General features: G+C 47.8%; 1 long non-coding RNA gene across 2 annotated transcripts in view; it reads right to left on the bottom strand.

The window, feature by feature from the left end:
- LOC310682241 overlaps positions 1 to 6,288 on the bottom strand; it is a 33,677-nt gene extending 27,389 nt beyond the window's left edge. The window contains exon 1 of one of the 2 annotated variants that reach the window (XR_014513801.1): positions 5,750 to 6,288. This is a non-coding gene — a long non-coding RNA (uncharacterized lncRNA). The remainder of the gene's footprint in view (positions 1 to 5,749) is intronic. The other variant, XR_014513802.1, reaches the window with a different exon arrangement.
- Positions 6,289 to 14,878: the final 8,590 nt, after the last annotated feature.

Raw genomic sequence — 14,878 nt, forward strand, 5'->3', positions numbered from 1 at the left:
GCCAGTGCAAGTAGATAAATAGGTACCACTGCAGCGGGAAGGTAAACTGTGTTTCCATGCATTCTGGTTTCCATCACGCTGTCCCGTTGTGCCAGAAGCAGTTTAGTCATGCCAGCCACATGCTCCAGAAAGCTGACTGTGGACAAACGCCGGCTCCCTCGGCCTGAAAGATGAGCACCGCAACTCCATTGTTGCCTTTGACTGGACTTAACCGTCCAGGGGTCTTTTACCTTTACCTTACATCTAAGGACCAGCCTCGAATGAAACACCAAGCTTGAATCAATTTCCATGAAGTGAAACGAAGGAGTTACCAGCTGGGGGAGGTTGATGCATTTTTTGTCGTTGAACTCATTTCTAAATACTCCTTGCATGGATTCAGTTTGAATGCAGTTCATTTCTGAAGGAGGGCTGTTCGCCGGGGAATAGGCAGAAAACGAATGGCAAGTGTCCAAGATCAGGGAGTTACTGGCTTGCCTTGTAAGCATTTGGCAATCTCCTGATAGCGTGTCCATTTCTCATTCCAGTTTTAATATTATCATAACGTCCCCCCACCCTAAAAGTTAATATTTAACTTTTTGTAAAGATTTTATCTTGATGTGTCTGATACAAAGCTGCTGGGAAGGTAGCTATCTACCATGAAGATCATGAAATAATTCTACTCGCTCTTAACAGTACATGTTTTTTAACTCATAGACCACTCTGGGGTGCTTTTATCATGGAAGTGTGAGGCTAGGATAACCAGCTTTCAAACTGACACCAAATCCACTACCACTTTTATTAAGAAATAGGCAGAAAGGTCTTTCTGGGGATTTATTGCAACAAAACCTACGTACATCTTTTTAGCTGACCTTCCAAAACAATGTTTAAACCACCGTCTGTATTACCTACAATAATTACACCCAAGCAGGGAAGAGCTTCTCTGAGCGTCAAACCCTTTGACTAATAATTGAAATGGCAGCAAGGGCATAACGTAAGAAATTAATGATTGGTAAAGTATCTTATAAAGCACAGACATCACCTTGCCAACAAAGGTCCATATAGTTAAAGCCACGGTTTTCCCAGTAGTGATGTATGGAAGTGAGAGCTGGACCATAAAGAAGGCTGATTGCCGAAGAATGGATGCTTTTGAATTCTTGTTTTGGAGGAAACTCTTCAGAGTCCCATGGACTGCAAGAAGATCAAACCTCTCCATTCTGAAGGAAATCAGCCCTGAGTGCTCACTGGAAGGACAGATCCTGAAGCTGAGGCTCCAATACTTTGGCCATCTCATGAGAGGAGAAGACTCCCTGGAAAAGACCCTGATGTTGGGAAAGATGGAGGGCACAAGGAGAAGGGGACGACAGAGGACGAGATGGTTGGACAGCGTTCTCAAAGCTACCAGCATGAGTTTGACCAAACTGCGGGAGGCAGTGGAAGACAGTGCCTGGCGTGCTCTGGTCCATGGGGTCACGAAGAGTCGGACACGACTAAACAACTAAACAACAACAACAACAAAAGCATTTACAGTTCAAACTGCAGGCAAGCAGGACAGACTTGGCCTGAGGTTCAAAAGAGGCCAAGGGCAAAGGCCCCTTTCCCAGATCCCACCCACCTAACTTCTCAAGATGGAGAGACACCTGGATGGTGGTTAAAGACCTTGATGAAAGGTGTCAACGAATGGGCAGAGGGGCTGAGCTGATTTCATACATGAGAAAGTGGGCCTTTAGATGCCTTGGCCCCAAGTGATGGTTGACTACATCTCCCATTAACTTTGACCCTTAGTCCCTGCTGGCTGGGGCATATGGGATATGGAGTCCCACAAAGTTCTGAGGGCTGTAAGTTTCCTCCACCCCACCGTTTTATACATTTCCTTGTTTAACAAGCATATTGCTTGTTAAAGAAATCATGCAAAGCCCTTTAAGAGCCATTTTAAAAAGCAACACCCAAACAACCTTGGAATAATGCATCATTCTGTCAAACTGTGCTTATTATTAACTTCTCGTAATTGCTCTTTTCCTTTTTAATTTCAAATAACGCAAAAGTAGGATACAGGGCGAAACAATTTCCCCCTAAATAAAAGATTCAGGTTAGGAACACAGGAAGCTTGCTTCATAACAAGTCAGATTATTTGTCTCTTTAACCCAGTGTTGTCTAAACTGTCTGGCAGCAACTTTGGGGGGGGGGGGTTCAGACTAGATTATTTCCCATGCCTACTTGGCAATGCCAGGGAGTGAACCAGGGCAAAGAAATTCTCTGTGATGCCCCTGAATTGCTCCAAGGCATAGAGCTATTGCTTGAAGCCAGTGATGGACCCTGAAATTAGACCTTCCTAGGGAAGGGAAGGGGATGCAGGTGGCGCTGTGGGTTAAACCACAGAGCCTAGGACTTGCCGATCAGAAGGTCGGCAGTTCGAATCCCCGCGATGAGGTGAGCTCCCGTTGCTCGGTCCGTGCTCCTGCCAACCTAGCAGTTCGAAAGCACATCCAAGTGCAAGTAGATAAATAGGTACCACTCCGGCAGGAAGGTAAATGGTGTTTCTGTGCGCTGCTCTGGTTCGCCAGAAGCGGCTTAGTCATGCTGGCCTCATGACCCGGAAGCTGTACGCCGGCTCCCTCAGCCAATAAAGCGAGATGAGTGCCGCAACCCCAGAGTCAGTCACAACTGGACCTAATGGTCAGGGGTCCCTTTACCTTTACCTAGGGATGGGCAGAGCACATCCAGGATGAATTCCTGACATCTCTACAATAGGACTAGGGAAAAAACCTGCAAGAAACCCTGGAAAAGTCCCTGTTCATGTTGATAATACTGAGGCGGAAGACCAGTGGTCCAAACTGGTATAAGGCTCTGTCCCTCTGTCTCCTATGTTCATAGGAGATTGAATTTCACTCTGTTTGAACCATTAGGGAGCAGGGGAGTGAGAATAAAACAGTATCCATATGACACCCCCCCCCCAAAAAAACACACGAATCTGACCACACATGCCCCGCCCATCCTGGCCAAGCCAAGTTGCCCAGGCTTTGAAAGTAGCAACACATCTGACATTTTGTTCACACAAGCCCTAGGATTGATCTTGTTATGAGTGCACTTTCATTGGCCCAGTCACTGCCTGTGAGCCTAACCTACCACGCAGGGTTGTTGCGCAGATTAAACAAAGAGATAGGAAAAACCAAGCAGGCCCTCTTGAGCTTCTTGGGAGGGGAAAAAAAGGCAGGAAAGGAATGCAATAAATAAAACAAAACCTAATTTCAACATACAACTCCAGAAGGCGAAAATATAATTCCAGAAAGACCAATGGCCAGCCTGACTCAATATAATAATTTTTTATGTGTTCTGTGCAGTGGCGTAGCGTGGGGGGTGCATGGGGGGGCCGGCCGCACCGGGCGCAACATCGGGGGGGGGGGCGCTTGAACTCGCAGCTCTCTGCCCCTACCTGGCTCACTCACTCTCTCTCACTGCAGTGCTGGCTGTGCGAATCTGATCCGAGCCGCCGGGTCGCCACCCACTGTGGAGGGGAGGGTGCCAGGCGTGCGGTGCGGTGCGGTGCGGAGAGAGAGCGAGGGACTATCTGGGGGAGGGACAGTGCAGCGGGGGGGGGGGCGCAAATTACTTGCCTTGCCCCGGGTGCTGACAACCCACGCTATGCCACTGGTTCTGTGGAGGAAGAGGAGACCCAGCTTCTTGGCTTTCATGGACAGCTCAGCCATTTTATGTGTCTTCATGGAATCGTAGAATTGTAAAGATTGAAGGGACCACGAGGTCCCTTCTAGTCCAACACCCCTGAGTGCAGGAATCTTTCACCTTACGTGGGGCTCAAACCCTCAGCCCCAAGATTAAGAGTCTCATGCTCTACCGACTGAGCTATCCCAGGGATGAGGAATGTAGATTTTGAAGCAGTCTCACGGTACAGCTTTGCTCATTCGGCATCTTAACTCTGCCCCCCCCCCCCACAAATTTATAATTGTTATGTCATGCTCTGTATTGTATCTGTCTTCATTTCAGCTCTTTCCCACACTTCCGTAATTCATTAATTAACAGCTGTTGTGTTTATTTTTATGCAAGCAATTAAGATAATACAACACCGAGTTGTTGGGTGTGGTTTTTTTTAAAAAAAGCAGCAGCAAAAAAACAGAATCTTGAAATAAATCCATATCCCTCACACAGACACACAACACAGGAACTCATATCTGAAACCAGAACAGCCAGACACAAACACCTGCCGCCGCTGAGGAGATTCTTGATCCCTGCATGCAGCTCCCCCTTCCAGGCCGTGATCCAGAAATACCGTGAAGGATTCTGGGGTATTTTCTCGAGCTGGTCAGAAAGGAGCATTTCAATTTATGTGGGGCAGTTAGCTGGGCCTGTTTGGGCTTGCCCACGACTCACGTGGTACAGTGGTACAGTCACATTGTTTTAGGCTCCGGGCTTCCTGGTCTTGAGGGGGTGGGGTGAAGAGGCCAGCCAGCTCAGTTGGTAGAGCACAAGACTCTTAATCTCAAAGGTCATGATTTCGAGCCCCATGTTGGATTCCTCCATCGCAGGGGTTGGACAAGATGATTCTTGTGGTTCCCTTCCAATTCCATGAGTCTATGACTCATAAAGATAAAGGTAAAGGTACCCCTGCCCGTACGGGCCAGTCTTGACAGACTCTAGGGTTGTGCGCCCATCTCACTCAAGAGGCCGGGGGCCAGCGCTGTCCGGAGACACTTCCGGGTCACGTGGCCAGCGTGACGAAGCTGCTCTGGCGAGCCAGAGCCGCACACGGAAACGCCGTTTACCTTCCCGCTAGTAAGCGGTCCCTATTTATCTACTTGCGCTGGGACCAAACAACAGGAGCGCACCCCGCCACGGGGATTTGAACCGCCGACCTTTCGATCGGCAAGCCCTAGGCGCTGAGGCTTTTACCCACAGCGCCACCCACATCCCTATGACTCATAACTACCATTAATTGGTTGGATTCAGCTAAGGACTCAGCCACACAGTTGCAAATATAACGTTTTAAGTGCATTATGTGACACAAGATAGTGATGGTGAGCTAATAGTAAATTCAATATATATTTTAAAACGTTTTTGTTCTAAAGTATTTTTACATATGTGTAGATTCAGCCCAAGTCATCAGGTGAGTGGAATGACTTCTGTTCACGCAACAAAATCTCCCCTCCCGCTTCTCTCCTGGATAACCCTGTAGCACCCATAGATTTTCTCCAGTGGGTTGGGAGAAAGCTCCTGAGCAGATTTGAGGGTATGCAGATGGTGTGCAGAGAGAGAAGATACTCTGTTGTGCAGGCAGAAAACTTAAGGCAGTTATATAGATATCACAAGGGCTGTTGGCTGTGCAAATGAACTTCCCCTCCCTCTCTCCTCCCCATGCACACTCCTAAATCTGTTCTGAGGGTTCTCTCAACCTTCTGGACCAGATTTGTGAAAGGCTCAGGGGCTGCGCGGGGAAAGGAGAGAGGAGAAGTTCTACTGCACAAGCGGAAATCCTAGCGCTAAGAGATTTATTCAGCTGGATACTGCCTTCGAATACAAGTGTTTGCCACTGTTATTATTGCCACAGAAGCGCGATGGTCTGCAATCGCACAGTTCAAAGCTGGAGTTAGCAAAAACATGATCTCCACAGATTTGGTCGGTTGCCAGGCCTAATGAGCAGAGCAGCTCATTCCTGGCGGTCTGACTCCAGGAAAATCAGTTGCTGAGACTGAAAGTCCCCACCTCGTCACAGCTGTCTAAGCCCCCTCCTCTTCATGGCTGTCCGGACCCCCTGGCCTACCTGGCAGACAGATGGTGTGCCCAGACGAAGTTCCAAGTCCAGAGGCCAATCTTCACAAGTGAAGTCCAAAGATCAGGAAACACAGTCTAAATAAGCCAAGGTTCATCAGTCAGGACACAGTCTGGAGTCAATCCCGAAGTAGAAACCTGTGAAGGTCCAAGGAAAATACCAGATGAGCTTCCCCAACATGGCCAGTTGAGCAGACACAGTACCTGATCCCTGCTTTCTTCTTACATTGTGTCTGCTGATTGCAGCATCTGGGCTTGATGTGGCATGTGAGCCTCACCTGCTCTCAGTTTGCCCCACCTGAGGAATCACATGCCTCCTTCCCCACCTGGGCAGCTAGCGAACTAGGCTGCAGGCCCTGGCCTGCCTCTGATTCCTGGAGTGCCCTGCCCACTGTTCCCTAAGTCTCAGGACCCGCTGTGTTTGTGGGGATGAGGGTCTCTCTGGCGAGGGGGTCCCACTGCTCAGCTTCCTGTGAACTGCCCCCTGTCCCCTCATTATCCTCTGTCATCCTGTGAGTACTGTGTAGTATCTACACAAAGTATCAAATGTGGTGACAGTAATAATAATACAACAAAACAACAACACCACAAACTGGCTTATAAGTAGAAAACCAAATTTGCTGGAATAATAGCTAGAATAGAGATAGACTTGTAACCATTCAAACAACAAACATACTAAGGTGCCATGTGCAAGACAAAGCCAGGAGATACTGTAAACATGGAGTGGATAAATGTACAACTGTGTCTTAACAAGAAGTGAGAGCTGGACCATAAAGAAGGCTGATCGCCGAAGAATTGATGCTTTTGAATTATGGTGCTTTTGAGAGTCCCATGAACTGCAAGAAGATCAAACCTATCCATTCTAAAGGAAATCAGCCCTGAGTGCTCACTGGAAGGACAGATCCTGAAGCTGAGGCTCCAATACTTTGGCCATCACAAGAGAAGAGAAGACTCCCTGGAAAAGACCTTGATGGTGGGAAAGATTGAGGGAACAAGGAGAAGGGGACGACAGAGGACGAGGTGGTTGGACAGTGTTCGCAAAGCTACGAGCATGAGTCTGACAAAACTGCGGGAGGCAGTGGAAGACAGGAGTGCCTGGTGTGCTCTGGTCCATGGGGTCACGAAGAGTTGGACACAACTAAACGACTAAGCAACAACATCTTAACAAGTTACATGTGCAGTAAACGTTATGCAGACTGGATAAATGAACCGTTCAACAAGTAGCGCAAGTCCATCACAGAACGGCAACCCCGTGCCGCCACAACGGCAAGGGTAGCACACTGGAGAATATGAAAAAGTTTTTCAAAGCTGTTTTTCAAAGATTGAACTGGATGAGATGTTCTTCAATGGGTCTTGAGTTGGAAACACAAAGCCGTATGCATGGATCAATCACAGGAAGGCAAATCAAAGCCACCACCTTGGTGAAAATAACGCAAGTGGGCAAAAGGAGACCTGTTCTCTGGATATATTACAGGTTTTGCTACACGCTTCATCAGTCCAAAAAGCCAGTCATACAAAACGGTTTGCTCAGGATAAAGAAAGTATTCGCAGGCACACCTGTGAGTACTGCCTAGACAGCTTGCTCCTGTGTGACCTGCTCCCAGCTGCACTTCTCACCAGGATCCTCTTTCTCCTCCCCAAAGTCCTGCCAGTTCATGACAATGGCTTTTTCCAAGCAATCGGATACTGTGCCTGCACACAGTCAACCTCTCTCCCACCCATTTCATGCCTCTTCTGGTTCTGGGAGATATGCGAGGAGAGGAGTTCATCACAGCAGGAGGGGGAGGTACCCAGGACTTTTCACCAGCCTAACTCATCTCTGCCTCTCTTTATAGTATATAAAGATATATTATACAGGTTGTTATGGAGAAAATCCATTAAAAGGCAACTGCACCCAAAGGAACTATTGGGGGGGGGGGAATTGGGGGGAGGGGGCACCATATTACCAAAATCCACCCCACCTTGAGCCTAGTCAATGTCAACAGCACCTGAAGTGTTAGAATGCTTTCAGTGTTGAATGAACACAGCTGATGGTGAATGCACATCATTTGCAGTCTGGTACCCTACCAGAGTACAAAAATATTTCCTATTAAGTGGTTCTTAGAGTTTATCACATCCCAGAATAAAGGAAAGGTGAAGCAGCTGTCCTGTCTCGGTAACAACCTTTTAACCAGGTTGTTCTTGAGCCGGGTCAATGAACTATATTAAATTGCCCGGAATAAATTGGCTTTTGTAATATGCTAATAAATTAAAAATAAATAGATGTGCCATGCACATTTTTGCCACACAGCGCATTATCATAAGTGACACTGAGGATTCCTTATGGTCTGGGATGCAACGCTCGTGCGCATTTGTAAGCGTGGAACGGAAATTGAAAGATGCCCAACTTGAAATGGAAGATGCTTTCTGCCCAATCCATGTTTTCGATTTGAACATTAGCTGATAGCTCTTAATCTCAGGGTTGTGGGTTCGAGCCCCACGTTGGGCAAAACTTTCCTGCATTGCAGAGGGTTGGACTAGATGACCCTCGGGGTCCCTTCCAACTCTGCATTTCTATGAACTGCAGAAATGCGAACGCCAATGGATCGTCTTGAAACTAAGTCCTACTCAGAGTAGACCCACTGAAATGAATGGGAGAAAGCCAGCCACATCCATTAATTCCACTGGATCTCCTCTGAGCAAGACAGGATACAGTATAACTCAAATATCCAGAGTCAGCTGCAATGTCACTCAGTTTCTATTTGTGGCAAATCAGATTTGTTGGGAGTGGGCAGCCAAAGCACAAGGCCCTGGGGTCAGAAGGAAGCACCGAATCTTCAGATAGGAGGCAGTAAAGGGAAATTATAGCCCTCCTGCCATGCATGGTCATTGAATTCCTGAACCACCACCATCCCTGCCCAGAGGCTTGCATGCTCGGCTCAGTCCATGTGTCCGAAAGCCCAGTCTGTGGCAGGGAAGAAGTGGATCCAGCTGCAAATCACTTCAGAGGCTGCATTCCTCTCACCTCAATGATTATACCGTGCCTCGTCTTTGCTATTATTATTCATTTTTTGTTCTCAAAAAAGCCACTCTTTCCCCTGGCCATTGTGAAACTGCACGGCGAGTCTTAGACGCACTGCCTCTGCCCATTTCTTCACCACAAGCATGGTCGTGTCCATTCTGCTCTGAGGAAAACTTGGGCCACATTCACAGCGCACGTTTGAAGCACTACGATGCCATTTCCAACAGTTGTGGCTTCCCCCAAAGAATTCTGGGAGATGCAGTTTGTGGAGGGCGTTGTTAGGAGACCCCTGTTCCCCCCTCAGAGCTCCATTTCCCAGAGTTCCTTGGGGGAAAGGGTTGTTTGTTAAACCTCTCTGGGTATTACAGCTTTGGCGGGGGAATAGGGGTCTCCGAACAATCCTTAATGGATTATATTTCCCAGGATCCTTTAGGGGAAGCCATGACTGTTTGACTCTTGGTGCTTTAGAACGAGTCGTGTGAATGTGGCCTCGGTGGAATAACATCCACAGATCCAAACTCATTTTGAGGCCCTCTTCAGAGATGCCAGAGATATGGGTTACGCAGAGGGATATATAGTAGTAGTAGTAGTAGTAGTAGTAGTAGTAGTAGTAATTATTATTATTATTATTATTATTATTATTATTATTATTATTATTATTTATAGCCCGCCCATCTGGCTGGGTTTTCCCAGCCACTCTGGGCAGCTTCCAACACAATATTAAAATACAGTAATGCATCAAACATTAAAAGCTTCCCTGAACAGGGCTGCCTTCTGATGTCGTCTAAAAGTCTGGTAGTTGTTCTGGTGGGAGAGTGTTCCACAGGGAGGGAGCCACTACCGAGAAGGCCCTCTGCCTAGTTCCCTGTAACTTGGCTTCTCGCAGTGATGGAACCACCAGAAGGCCCTCGGCGCTGCACCTCAGTGTCCGGGCAGAACGATGAGGGTGGAGACACTCCTTCAGATATACTGGACCAAGGCCGTTTAGGGCTTTAAAGGTCAGCACCAACACTTTGAATTGTGCTCGGAAACGTAATGTTTTGTTGAGTGGGGGCCTATCATTTCAGCAGGCCTTTTTTTTTATGGCTACTGTCAGGGAACTGCCATCAGTGTCCGAGGGAGAGCGCAAGCTCCAAAGGGATCCCAGAGAGCGTCCCGGGAGTGGGAGAGGCAGCCCGTCTTCTGGGGAAGAGAATCAACGTAGCTCCAGTGGAGAAGGGGGGCAGATGGGGGAATCGGCGAGGTGGTCCCATGATTCCTTGCCAGGGACCAGCGGGGAGAGGAAGGGTCCTCCGCTGCCTACGCCCTCCTTGCGCAGAAGGCTTCCGCGCAGGGAGAGTAGGCGGAGACTTGGCGTCAAAGAGCTTCTTTGCTGGAAGAAGTTTAAGAAACGCCCACTGACGGATTCTGCCAGCGATTGAGACAGTCACGGGCGAGTGGCTGCCCGAACAGGTAACCCAGCCAGAGGTTGGGGCAAGCTTACGCACGAGCAACCCCTAGAACCATTACAGCTACCAACCAAGCTCCTCCTCCATGCCTGTTGCCTCTTGCGATTCTTCTGTCTCTAAGCCAGGAAAATCACTAGCAATATTCCAACTCCTACACGAAGGAGCAATAACCCCCGTGGGGAAAGTGGGTGTGTGGAGTGCCTTGCGCTCTGTCTCTTTCTTCCAACAGCGCATTTTGCTGTCACCGTCAAAGCCTGAACCAGCCTCCCCTGCACCTGAGGAGGCATCCTCTGCTTTCCAAACATCCTTACAAGCTCATCTCCTTCGGATTATAATAGCTTTATAAGTCAGCCTGCCAAGATGCTTATATTGGCCACCGTGTTTTATTTGTAAAACAAACAGTGTGGGGATTCTAGGCAGGCTATAAGCAACGGCCTGTGGTGCGCAACCCCTTCCTCTCCACTTGCACAACACCAGATATGTGGGTCTTCCTCTGATCATTCAGCCGTGCTCAGCGGGGAAGGGAAAAGGTTCTGGGCATTCTTGGAGAGGAGGGTAGCCTGAGACGTTTTGCTGCCTGAGGTAGAGGTGAAAGAAGGCACTGTTTTCTGTTTTGCCCTGCATTCATCGCATCCAGTGTTGTTTTGATCTTGTGCTATGCATCTCACTGCCTGCTGTAAATTATGGACAGGATTCATGAGTTCAGCCTACACTCAAGTAGGACCCTGGCAGAGACACATGCCCAACTGGCATGTTCTCTCCCTTCTGGTTGATCGTTCAGGAGCTTCATAAGCTTTCTTCAGCCGGAACATCACAGCAACCGATGCCAACAGATACTGGCACACTTAGAGATCCACAGAGTTTGCACAACTTGCACGTGACGGAACTCAGCATTTTGGCTAATCTACTGAAGTGGTACAGTCCAGCCACCATTCAGGACTCTACCATGTCTGCAGCATATGCACCTCTTCCAGCCTCTGTTTTCTAGAAAGAGACACGACTTTGCTTTGTGCTTCCTTTCCCATTATCACCACAGCATGCCAGCAAGCATGTTGTCCAGCTTAATAGACTCGTCGCCATGTGAGCCCTGAACCAAACTGTATGTTCTTGAAAGAGAGCTAACTAAGCGCATCTTGAAGAGCACATGCCAATGCTATGATTTTTTGCATGGCCTTGTTTAAACACAGCTCATTCTGGGTGAATTATCAGTGTGGGGAAACCTCCCACCATCCCAATTTCTTCTGGATTTCCTGGCATAACGTGTCCTATAATCTGAGCATGTGCCTTCCTAACTCTCATTTTGTATTTTTGTTTAAAACCTTCTTTTTAAAAATCTTTGGCTCTGCTGCTACATTTTCCTGCCTGCTTCATTGCTTTCTTCGCTAGATCTCTCGGTTTCCCAAGAGCCTCCTGAGCATCGCTCTCCCTTCAGCCTGAGAAAAGGAGTCACACTGTTTCAATCAAACCAGCCAAAGGAATCAACAGAACATGCTCAGCACGCCAGAGCCCTAAAGGAGCCATTCATTACGTGTGAGCCTCAGTGGGAGTAGGCAATTGGTGCCTAGCAAGCCCCTTGAAGGGTGCTATCAAGTCTGGAGTGAAGTATCGCACAGTCAACACCGTACAGTGGGAGGCCACGTTGAGAGGTGGAGACGGTAATGGTAGCATGGACCCCTAGCTTTCTGGAAATAACCTCTAGCACTTTTTAGCATCAGGTGTGTCTGCCCTAATGAGAAGCACATAAACTTATACAGTGGTGCCCCGCAAGACGAATGCCTCGCAAGACGGAAAACCCGCTAGACGAAAGGGTTTTCCGTTTTTCAATGCGCTTCGCAGGACGAATTTCCCTATGGGCTTGCTTCGCAAGACGAAAATGTCTTGCGAGTCTTGAGATTTTTTTCCGCTCCCCAACCCCTTTTTCTAAGCCGCTAAACCGCTAATAGCCTTTTAGCAGCTAATCCGCTAATCCCTTAAGCCTTTAATAGCCGCTAATAGCCGCTAAGCCGCTAATAGCGCTAATCCGCTAAGCCGCTAATAGGGTTGCTTCGCAAGACGAAAAAATCGCTAGACGAAGAGACTCGCGGAACGAATTAATTTCGTCTTGCGAGGCACCACTGTACTGAGTCAGGATTTTGGTCCACCTAGATAGAGCTCAGCAGCGCCTACCCTGACCGGAAGTGGCTCTCCAGTGTTTCAGACAGGAAGTCTTTCCTTACCTGGAGATGTGCTGGGGTTCAAACCCATGACCTTTTGCATGCAAAGCAGATGATCTGCTACTGAGCTACAGCCCTTGCCTACTTGGGACTAGATAAATATATCTCATTGTTTTAAATATTTGATACACGTGTGTGTTTGTTTCATGGACTGGTTGGACGCAGAGGAATGGTGGGACAAACCAGCTTGGGAACCCCCAAGTGAAGAAGATTCAGAGCCCAGGGTGTGGTGGTGGGATGATGGAGAGAGAGAACACTGGGAGAGGAGGTGTTGGAAGCTGAAGAGGTAATCAGGACCTAGGACCCTCGTATCTATGGGACCACCTCTCCCGTATGCCCCACGGAGGACCTTAAGGACCATAAATAGCAACACCCTAGAGGCCCTAAGGAAGTCAGATTAGCCTCAACCAGAGCCAGGGCCTTTTCAACACTGGCTCCGGCCTGGTGGAACTCTCTGTCTCATGAGACCAGGGCCCTGCAGGATCTGATTTCTTTCCGCAAGGCCTGTAAGACAGAGCTGTTCCCCCTGGCCTTTGGCTTGGAATCAACTTGATCCCCTCCCCATCTTTCCTGGAGCTCTATATAAGCAGGCTGACTGAGCTCTTCAGTTCAGTTCTGTTCTGACCTGTGAATAAACAAGAGCTGTTTGGAGAATCGCTGTGTCGTCTGATATGTTCACCCACAACTTAACAGGCACAGTCTCAGATTGCTTGGGGAAAACTTTGGAAAGGAGGGGATTTAGATGGCTGTGGAGAGGTGAAGACCTTCAGCCTCCACAACTGCTTCATTTGGGCAAGACCTGCCAGAGACGAGTTGCTGTGCTCACTAGGCCTGACACTGCTGGGCAGATCCTGTTTTTGCTAAGAAAGAGTTAACGTCAGCTTGCTCAGTTTGGTTTCCTGCTGGCTCGCTCCTGTCAACAAAATCAATGGGACTTAAGCAAGTCAGGGGTAAGCAAAGCCCAACTGAGTTCAATGGATCTGTTCCAAGCATGAATATGTCTAGAGCCATCCCTTTATCTGTGCATGCCATCGATTTATGGGATTTGCTACCACAAGTTACGTTGTTGAGCTTGGCTGGGACGGATTTAAAGGGGTATTAGCGACATGCAGGGTTTCAATTTTAGCTACTTAGCTTAGGGACTGAGGAGCCAAAATGGCACCCTCCAGCTCCCATACAGAAAGCTCTCTCCATCCAGGCAAACTGAGAGGCACCATAAGTTCAAAGACACGTTCTCAAGGAGGGTGTGGATCAGGATTCACTGGAAGAAGAACATGGCCCAGGGAGAGTCCAGAGGGCAAGATAATGAAGACTTCAGGGCTACATTTAGGGCCCTGGGCCTGAGTTTTCCTGCTTCTGGCCTAGAATTTCTATTTGAGAGCCAGTGTGGTGTAGTGGTTAAGAGTGGTAGTCTTGCAATCTGGGGAACCGGGTTCGCGTCTCCGCTCCTCCACATGCAGCTGCTGGGTGATCTTGGGCCAGTCACACTTCTTTGAAGTCTCTCAGCCCCACTCACCTCACGGAGTGTTTGTTGTGAGGGAGGAAGGGAAAGGAGAATGTTAGCCGCTTTGAGACTCCTTAAAGGGAGTGAAAGGCGGGATATCAAATCCAAACTCCTCTTCTTCTTCTTCTTCTTCTTATTTCCCACTTTGAGCTCAGTAAACTATTGTGGATGCTGTCCAAAACATTTGCCCCCACGAGTCCTGGCAGCTTGTTTTTCTGAGTACTCGGGAGCAAGGATTCAAAAATCGCACAGTAAGCATTTGAATGCTGCAAACTGGCCCCCACAAAATGAAAGGAAGGGGGGGAAAGAATCACTTGTATCGTACTGAATGGAATTTATTGAATTAGTCTGCAGATCATATCATGGCCAAAGCAAACGAAATCAAATACATTCAAAACGCCATATAAAAATGTGCACGACAAAGCTTTATATTAAGCCTCTGTACAGAAACAGTAATTATAGAAGAAATGCATGTCAGACTAAGTTTATAGCTTCAAACTTGGAATCTCCATGACGACAGTTAACTGGAGTGGACTCCAAACATCATTTCCTGAGACTGTCTGGAATTGGAAGCCTTAATAGCAAAAAAAGGAGCGATCTTTAAGGGTTGCATAGCAATTAGCTCCTTGGTTTTTCTTTTTCGTTTCAAAATTCATTTTTGAAAGATCCCTAAATAGTGTTTGCTAACTTTATTCTGACGTTAGAGTTCAGAACTATTCAATAATATAGAATTTTTGCTGCAGCCTTGCAAATATATGGAGTTGGATGCAGACTTAGGACTCAGCTACATTAGCAAAGAAACAATGATTTGAATGTGGTATAAACATGCAGCACCAGGTGGCAGCAGAGAGCAGGAAATTTTTATACGCAATTTTCCATAGGATGTTTGTTTGTTTGTTTGTTTGTTTGTTTGTTTGTTATAACGATCTAATTTCTGACTTATTTATACTGGGGT

The sequence above is a fragment of the Podarcis tiliguerta genome (genome assembly GCF_965153285.1).
Source record: "Podarcis tiliguerta genome assembly, chromosome: 7".
NCBI classification, from domain to species: Eukaryota; Metazoa; Chordata; class Lepidosauria; order Squamata; family Lacertidae; genus Podarcis; species Podarcis tiliguerta.